Here is a 9,775-nt window from a genome sequence, read left to right as displayed (position 1 = left end):
TTCAACTTGCCTCTGTTCTCTTCATCTTGCATTCAGGGCCTGCCATACATATCCAATCTCATCTAAATCCATCACATGCCTCAACTTCTTGAAGCCCTGCATGCCACGAGATTCATCGTCCCTGGCTACAGCCCATTAGAGGGCACTTAACCCACCCATGTAGCCTGTGACCAGATATTCTCTCTCTCTCTCTCTCTCTCTCTCTCTCTCTCTCTATCTCTCTCCTCTCTCTTCTCTCTGTCTCACTCCCCTCAAGAAATTGAGCAAAGGACACAGAAACAGGTCAGGAGATTGAGCTGAAAGATCCTTTATCAGGACTGGTACCTTGGCAAGTTGAAGCCATATGCACACTTAAGTTACATGGAAGCAGAGAAATCCTGAGTAGTAATAACAATGATGGCCACTGTTTATTGAGTATTCATCATGGCAGGTGCTATGTGAAGTGTTTAACATGTGTTAATTTTTATAACCGCCATCAAGATATATGTCTGTCTGTCCATCTATCTATCATCTAAATAAAGAAAGAAAATTACTGTGACCACCCAACAGATGAGGAACTAAGAGTTTAAAAAGTTTTAAAACTTGTCCAAGGTCATGCAGCTAAGATACTAGAATAAAAACCCAGGAAGTATAATCTCACAGCTATTTACTCTGTGGCTGGATTGTAGAGAGGATAATGGAGCAAAATCTACACAGGGATGGAGGCTATATGGTCTTAGACAGACAGATGGTGGACAAACTGACTGATAGACACATCTAGATTGACTAAGAGGTTAGCTGCTTAGCCCCAAGAGATTTTCAGTATTCCATATCTTTGCATGTCCTTTTTCCCTCAGTGTCTGAATACATTCAATACTCCTTCTATGCTCTGCCTCCCTTTCCCATCTCCACACTTGCTTAAATAGCTCAAGAGAGTTTCTCTTTCTTGCAACCAGTAGCACTTTGGAGAAAAGATCCTCCAACTAGACACCCTGTCCCTAGTATTCTGGTTCTTCTCCTACTTTTCCTGTATACCAACCTTCACTTTCAGCCAAAATGGTCTATTTGCTGTGCCCTAATTACCTCTAGAAATTTTCCCATCTGAGGCTTGGTAGCCTCTTTTCTATCATTCCCAACTCTATAGATCTACCTGCTATTCCCACTCCACTTTCTCCATGAAGCAGGCATGCTCCTCAATCCCTCAACTCCACAGCACCATATTTTCAGCCCCCTGGAGCACCGGTTCTACATCTATCATATTACATGTTCTCCTTTCATATTTGTCTTATTCCCCATGGGCTCCATAGTCTTTGCCTGCACCCATGTGGTATTGTGTCCACTGGAGGAGCTCGGTCAGTATTTGTGGAATCTCCGGGAAGGAGTGGCGCTTTAAAGTTTAAAGCTGGAGAAACGTACATGCTCAATTCAGCAAACCCCCATCAAGTGCCTGGTATGAGCCAGCAGGGACCACGTTACTATAGCCATGAAAAGAATGCCGTCTTTAATTACAGAGGAGACAAATAGAGACTCTGTGAGCTATGAAGAAGAGGGCTGGGAGGGCCATAGGTAGAGGATCAGGTGACTGCAGGTGACGGGGATTAAATCTGCCCACGAGGTGGCATCCAGGAAGGTTTTCCAGAGGAGATCACATTTGGGCTTGCCTTAAAAAAATGGGACAGGTGTTCTCTAGGCTGAGATGTGGAGGAATAGGGATGGACAAGACAGACACAGAACAAAAATGAAGGTGCAAAAGCACATGATGTGTTTGTAAAACTGTCAGAAAACCAGTGTGTCTGTACATGTGGGTATGTATGCATGATGTGTGTGTCTGTGTGTGTCTGTATGTGTGTAGTGTGTGCATGTGTTTGTGTATTGGAAGGTTTGGGTGAAGAACAATATAGTGGGGAAAATGGGAAATTGGATCTGAAATGAGAAGGCGTCAAGTTGTGGACAACATCACATTTAATATTAAATACTTTAAACAATTTGGTAGGCAGAGGGAGCTAAGTAAAGGCTTTGAAGCAGCCAAGCAATGCGATCAGGCTTGTGTTTTAGAAGATAACTATGGATGCATGGTAGAGCATTCAAGAAGGTGAGCACTCTACCCACTGATAACCATCTGCCAAGCATTTACACCTGCGTCTATCCCTACACCTTCATCCATATTCATATCTATATCCATATCTATCTATGAATCTATCAACCTAATATCCTCCAATGGTTTTCAACTGGGGGCAATTTTATCCCCCAGAGACATTTTATAATTATCTATCTGGAGACATTTTTAGTTGTCACAACTTGGGATGCTACTAAATGTCCAACAACACACAGGACAGCCCCTGACAACAAGGAATTACTTGGCCCCAAATGCCAATGGTGCCAAGACTGAGAAACCCTGACCTGCCTGCCTGTAGAAACCTGCTCAGGTGTCAACTCTAACTTGATCTAAATCGACTAAGCAAATCCTTCAAAGAGAAACCAGTTCCCTTTCTATTCGTCTCTCTCTTTCAAGATCCTCAAAACTTAACTAGGTCAAAAGCAGTATGAATGTAGTTCAGTTTTGTTTTTATGCTGCTGAGTTTAAGCCAAGAGTGGCCTGGTATTCGTCTTCTTGTTTGACATAAACATTCTTTCTAAGAGCATTAAGTCTGTAGAGCTGGTTTCATAAATGGATGGGTTTCTAGATGTGATAATAATTGCTAACATTTAGCGACTACTCACTATTTCCATGCACTTTCTTCTTATTATCTCCATTTTCCAGTGGAGGAAGCTGATGCAGAGAGTGATTTACTTAGAGACTCACGGTCAACTAGCACATTTAATAATTGATGGAGCTGTACCTGAAATGTAGGTCAGTTCGGCCACTGAGTCTGGCTCCTAACCATCGTGCTGTGTTGGTCTTTAATGCACTGTACTAGTTTCATTATAATTTCCTTCTATGGTGTTGGTCTGATGAGCCTAATCCTTTTTTGACTTGAAAATGCAAGGGTGGCTGAAAGGGGGAGAGGGGTGCACAGCTGTGCTGCGTCAGGCAGAACCTTTTGCAAGTAAAATGAAAACAGTTTTGCAACAACTGCAGGAAAAAGAGATTATAAACTGACAAAAGTGTCTGGATCACTCAAGTACACTGATTTATGACTAGTACTATGTCCCTTTGAGAAAGAATACTATATGATGATTCATATTTGGCATAAAAGATGTTGCCTCTAGCTGAGGAAGCTGGCAGGTTCTCTCCTGCCTTCTTATATAAATATTTAAGAGCCATGCATCATCATTTATTAGATTTTCTGAAAACTGCAGGTGTGAGCCTCTTTCCAGAATACTGGCTTTCTAAGTAGGCCTTATCAGATCATCTATAACTTACATCTTTAAAAAAGAATTGGGTTTTTTAGGCCACTTGAAGATTTCAGAGCCACTTCTGGGAAGCACTGCTCTCTGTGGGATTGCAACGCACTTGCTGCTGGGCATGGTTTGCTCCATGTAGCTGCTGATACTGAAGGTCTCTCCCAGTGTCTGATGTGGGATGTGCCTCACCTCTTGCTGCAGGGACAAAATCAAGCTGAACTTTACTAGTTCAACTAGTTCCGCACTCTGGAGCATAACCCCAGAACTGGGCATGCCATAAAGAAAGAGATGAGCTGGGTGCTCTTTGAGACTGTCTCAAAAAAACAAACAAACAAACAAACAAAACTTGAATTAAATAAATGTGTCTGCTTTCCCTTGTTAATCTGTCTTTTGTTATAGGAGTCTCAGCCATCATCCTTGCAATGGGTGAGGAAATCATTCTTTTTTCCCCTACCCTGATAGTCTCCATGGCTACATTTCCTTCCTTCCTTCCTTCCTTCCTTCCTTCCTTCCTCTCTTTCTCTCTCTCTCTCTCTCGAGACGGAGTTTTGCTCTTGTCACCAGGCTAGAATGTGGTGGTGTGATCTTGGCTCACTGCAACCTCTGCCTACCAAGTTCAAACAATTCTCCTGCTCCAGCCTCCCGAGTAGCTGAGATTGCAGGTGCATGCTACCATGCCTGGCTAATTTTTGTATTTTTAGTACAGACGGGGTTTCACCATGTTAGCTAGGCTGGTCTCGAACTCCTGACCTCAGGTGATCCATGTGCCTCGGCCTCCTGAAGTGCTGGGATTACAGGCGTGAGCCACCATTAATTCAAGTTTTATGTGACACTTTATATGGAGCTTTCAAGAATGAGGACACAGAGAAACACAACTGTGTAAATGTTATGCTAAGTCTGATGAAGAAGTGGATCCTTATGGAGAAACATGATTGGACCAAGAGGATGGGATCTAATGGGAATAAACTGGAGGGACCTTAGCAAGGCCCATTTGTTCAGATTCTATCCTATGTCCCTGTGTCCCATAGGGCACCTCTGGAATAAGGACTCATTCCAGGCCTATTTCAGGGAAGGTCAGCTAGGTTATTAGGCCTGCTTCAGGAGACATGGCATGAGGGAAATTCTCTCCAATTTTTATGGTCAGCTTTTGCAATTTTCCCAAGGTGCATAATTTGGGGTAGCATGTCCTGAACCCCACTGTCAGCCAGAAGAGAGGGACTCCTGGGTGGAAAGTGTTAAAATCAGCCTGGATTTGTCTTCTTGGGGACCATCGGAAATAGTCACATTTTGACTTTGAAGGAGAGAGAATGACCCCAGAAAGTGATCCCCCAGGAACTCAGGCCGTCTTTGTAAATGTTATTGACTGGACCGCTAGGCAGAAATGGAACTGTGATAAGGATTGAAACAAAGCTGTCAGTTTGCATATGGGGGAGTCTGGAGGAGCTGGAGAGGTTGATACAATCTGGAGAAAAGATCAAAATAAGGAACTGAAAATAAATATTTAAGATTCCATATCACTATGTATTCAACTTTTTGAAGACTACAGAAGTGAGATTCATCAATTTCTCTTTCCCTTAAAAAAAAAAAAGGGGCAAAACCTAACCTCCCAATCCTGGCAAGGGGAAAGAGACACCCCTGTAGTCCAAGGAAAACCGGTTCACCTTATTGCTATTTCCTGGAAGCAGCCTGATCCACCAGGGAGGGACCAAAGAGAGGCTTTTATTTAAAATTAATGGTTGAGGTCACCTCTTAAAAGCCTGTCATTTACATGAACAAAGGAGCAATTGCTTCCTGACAGCAGTGATGGGAAAATGGAAACATTGGCATTGATGTTTTACCCACAAACCTCCACTCATCTACTTACTCCATTTTATCCCTTGACCTGTCTTTTTAATCATTTCAACTCCTTTCTGCCAAGAATTACTGCTTTCTCTAACACAGGCAGTGACCTTACTGCCTGGCGATTTCAAGGACCCCTTTGACAAGAGGAGGTCACTTACGATTGTCCGTTCATCCTTTCAGGAATAAATCATGTGGGTTCTTCCCCATTGCATGTGGACTCATAGGAGAACGGAGACGTAAGGCAAAAGGTTGGGTTGCTCACTGTCCAGAGGAGGGAAACCTGCAGTTCCCACTGCACCACTTGAAGGACATTGTCCAGGAACCCAGTGGTCCAGCTATCACCATACTTAGGTGCAAGTGTAATTGTCATGTCATGCTAAAGACTGTGTTGTCCTGAATACGCTAAGGACCATCTTGGCTATAGACACGCCATCACTACAGAGTATTCCTTTGCTTTGTTTTATTTGAGGGGAGAGGGGATGTTCTTGTTGCCCCATTTGTTCCAAAGTGAGTCTGTAGCTTCTCTCTGACTCTCTTGGAACTTCCTTAACCCACAGAAGAAGTCTGTGTCTCTCCCTAGAATTAGAAAACTACAACACAAATTGAGGCCTTCCTGGACTGAAATCTCCAAAAAGAAATCCTCTCTTTGGCCCTTCCCCATGGATTTTGTTTACCCTAATTTTCTTCCAAGATGTATATGGTGATGCTTCAGAAGCAATATAGTGCAATGGCTAAGAGTGTGAAGACTGTGGCCAGACTGAAGGGTCTGTGTCATATCCCACACTTGCCAGTGTTGGGGAGAAAAGACTTTTCACCCATCACAAGATTCGTGGCTGACACCCTGATATCATTTGGAGGTTTGTCCCATCCAAATATCATATTGAAATATGATCCCCAACGTTGGAGGTGGGACCTGGTGGGAGGTGTTTGGGTCACAGGAGCGGATCTTTCATGAATGGCTTGGTGCCCTCCCCATGGTAATAAGTGAGTTCTTATTCTATTAGTTTACATAGAGCTGGTTGTTTAAAAGGGTCTGGCACTTTATCCTCTCTCTCTTGCACCCAATCTTGCCATGTGACATGCTGGCTCCCCCTTGGCCTTCTGCCATGATTGGAAACTAACTGAGGCCTTACCAGAAGCAGATGCTGGCACCATGCTTCCTGTATATCTTGCAGAACTGTGAGCCGAATAAACCTCTTTTCTATAGAAATGATTCAGTCACAGGTATTCTTTTATAGCAACACAAAATGGACTAATACAGACCCCTATAACAAAAGACAGATTAATGAGGGAAAAGCATACAAATGTATGTAATATAAGTTTCATGTAACATAAGATCCTTCAGAAATGAAGATGCAAAGAAGCAGGAGAGACATGTATATTTTCTGCTAAGTCTGATGAAGAAGTGAATAGTTATGGGGAAACATTATTGAACAAGGGGGGTGTGATCTAATGGTAACAAACTGTGGGGACTTAGGCCAGTTTGTTCAGATTCTCCTATGTGTCTCTGTGTGACATTCCTTCCTTCTGGGTATAGGGGAAAACATCTGTCACATAAGGAACATTAGGAGAGAAGGGAGGAAGAAGGTCAGAGACTGATCTTCCTCAGATACATGACCTGCTGTAGGAAAGGAGGGCAAGAGAAAGGTCAGAGAGACCTTCCTACTTCTGCTTTCTCAAATGCCAAGGTGTCATATTTTGGGGTAACATGTCCTCAACCCCATCAATAGTGAGTCTTTGAGAAAATGTAAGCCTTGGTTTTCTTATCTGTAAACTGGGAATAATACTTTTAACATACTAGTGTTTAAAGACTGTAGTAGCCAATGGACTCAGCACAGGACCTGGGATATAATAAATACTCAATGAATACTAGCTTTATCAGTATTATTGCTTCTTACTATTGCTATTAATAGCATGTGCTCTATGGAATTCAAGTCAGACCAGTTACCAATGCCATTCTACCTGGCAAAATGCCTAACCACCAGTGCCTTTCCAAGGAAAATATTTAATGAAGAACCTTAACATGGAAGAAAGGGTGAGAACGAAAGAAGGAGAGGACAGGAAGAACTTGGTGAACACTCCTGGCAAGGCAGGAACTTGCAAATCAAAGAATCTGTCAACCATTGTGACTCCTCGCTACCCTTTGAGGGCCTATCTGGGAGCATTCCTGGAGGCCTAGTTAAAGCCTAATAATAGGAGAGAGTCTGGGATGCTTAAAGGATGGAGGAACGAGTAGGCTGAAGTGGGTAGAGTCAGGGGTGGGCTGTAAACCTGGAGAGACAGGCAGGGCAGAACCAGGCTGAAGTCTTAGTCATGTTACTTACTTTTTATTCTAAGAGCAAGAAAGCCAACAGAGAGTTTTAAGCAAGCAAATTTTAAGACCAAATTTGTATTTTGAAGACTATTTTTCTCTTTTTCTTTTCTTTTTTGAGACAGACTTTTGATCTGTCATCCAGGCTGGAGTACAGTGGTGCAATCAATCCCAGCTCACTACAACCTCTACCTCCCAGGCTCAAGCCGTCTTCCCACCTCAGCCTCCCAAGTAGCTGGGACCACAGGTGTTTGCCACCATGCCTGGCAAATTTTTGTATTTTTTGTAGAGACAGGGTTTTGCTGTGTTGCCCAGGCTGGTCTCCTAACGCCTGTCTTCAAGTGATCCACCCACCTTGGCCTCCCAAAGTGCTGGGATTACAGGTGTGAGCCACCACATCTGGCCTGAAAAGACTCCTCTTAGTCTTAAGCATAGATTGGATGGAACCAGAGTAAAGGAAGGTGATAGATGAATTGGAAGATTATTGTAGCAGTCTAGGCAAGAAATGTACTAGCTGCGAGTATGGTTGGAATGGAGAAAATGGAAAGAGCTGGATATACTTGAGAAGTAATTTGGGGAAAAAATCAGGAGGATATATTTATGAATTAGTAGAGGAAGGGGTTGAAGAAGAGAGTGGTATCAACTGTGACTCCTAGTTGTGACCAGAGAGATTGGGTGGTTGGTGGGGACATTTGAGCTACTTTTGAGATATAAAAAGTAGTTAACTAGACCACTGGGTATGCAAATCTGGAGCTCAAGGGAAAGATTGGGCTGAATTTGGAAGTGATGAGATGGTAATAAAAATGTTCTCAAAGTTGGAGAAAAGTGCAGAGGTAGCTGAAAAGGATGAGACATTAAAAATGTTTATTTTAAGATCAAAAATTCTTGAGTACATACAAAAGTTAATGAAAATTAAAAAAGAACAATGGAATATGCAGGAGGAAGAAGGAATAATAATTATGAAAATATTCTATCAATTTGTTTTTAATCAATTTTTTATTTTTCATATTTCCAAAAATTATTCAAAATAACATAATATTTCTATATGAAACACAAAAGCAGTAGTAATTAATTTTTGAAATATTTAATATTAGTAACAGAAGATTATAATACATTAAGGTATCTGAAACTAGTGGATCTGTCAGGTTGATTGAAATTAACAAATCCCTTGAACAGGGCCAAATCTAGCCTAGCACCTGATTTTGTAAATAAGACTACTGGAAAACAGATATGCCCATTTATTTACATATTGTCTATGACTGCTTTCCACTACAATGGCAGAGTTGAACAGAGATTGTATGGTCTGCAAAACCTAAAATATTTACTATCTTCCTCCACTTTGGCATAAAGATTATTTTAAGTTGCAGACAATGAGAACAAGCAGACACCAAAAAAAAGCCCTCTGCCTTGTCCATTTACCTGAAAGCAGGACATAAATTTCCCTTTGAGATGGTATCCCCACTCCTCTTTCCCATATCAGGAAGAGGAGAATGAATCTTACTACTGGAGAGAGCACTGAGATAAGTATACACAAACAAAATCTTAATAAACAATTATTATCTTCCATTAGTTTCCCCCATATATTTACCTTCCCACAAATTATCCTGGAAGCTCAAAACTCCTGTTCCTTTGTAACTGTCATGTCTGCACAAATTACAGCCCTTTGTTAGAGTGGTATATAAGCCTCCAGGTCTCACTGCCTCTTTGGGGTTTCGCTTGATTTCTGTGAGGCCTTCCATATGCACATAAAATAACTCTTTTCCTCCTGTTAATCTGTCTTTTGCAAGTTTACTTTTTAGGACCCCAGTTACTAAACCTAAGAGGGTAGAGAAAAAGTTTTCCACCCCCTGCAATAATAAGCATGTAACATACAAGTAAACTGCAAAAAATAGATGTGAGATCAGAAGGGAAAAATTCAGAGTTGGAATCAGAGGCAGGGAGGGGAACTGACATCAGCCTGTCTGTCTTTGTCCAAATCATATCCTTACCATGTCCTTATTCATTTCTTCATTGAGAAGATCCTTCTTTTCCAGATTTTTCTGGTATTGCTTTGAAAACACAAAAATCACTTCTGGGAAGCTTGGGTTTTTATATTTATAAATATTCACTTAATTTCCACAAATACGACGTTTTTCACTGGGGAGGGGGGCATGCCTGTTGGAAAAGATTGTAATGCAGGGCCTTGCACATTTTGTCCTGTCCATTTTTCTTATTAGCTTGAAATAACTTTATTTTTTTTCTTTGGAATATCCTTTCCTTTCTGCTTTCCTCATTGTAATACATAAGACAAACAGAAGT

Source organism: Pongo abelii, chromosome 8 (genome assembly GCF_028885655.2).
Source record: "Pongo abelii isolate AG06213 chromosome 8, NHGRI_mPonAbe1-v2.0_pri, whole genome shotgun sequence".
Lineage (NCBI taxonomy): Eukaryota > Metazoa > Chordata > Mammalia > Primates > Hominidae > Pongo > Pongo abelii.
The sequence above is the reverse complement of the archived record's forward strand: the minus strand, read 5'-3'. Positions refer to the sequence as shown.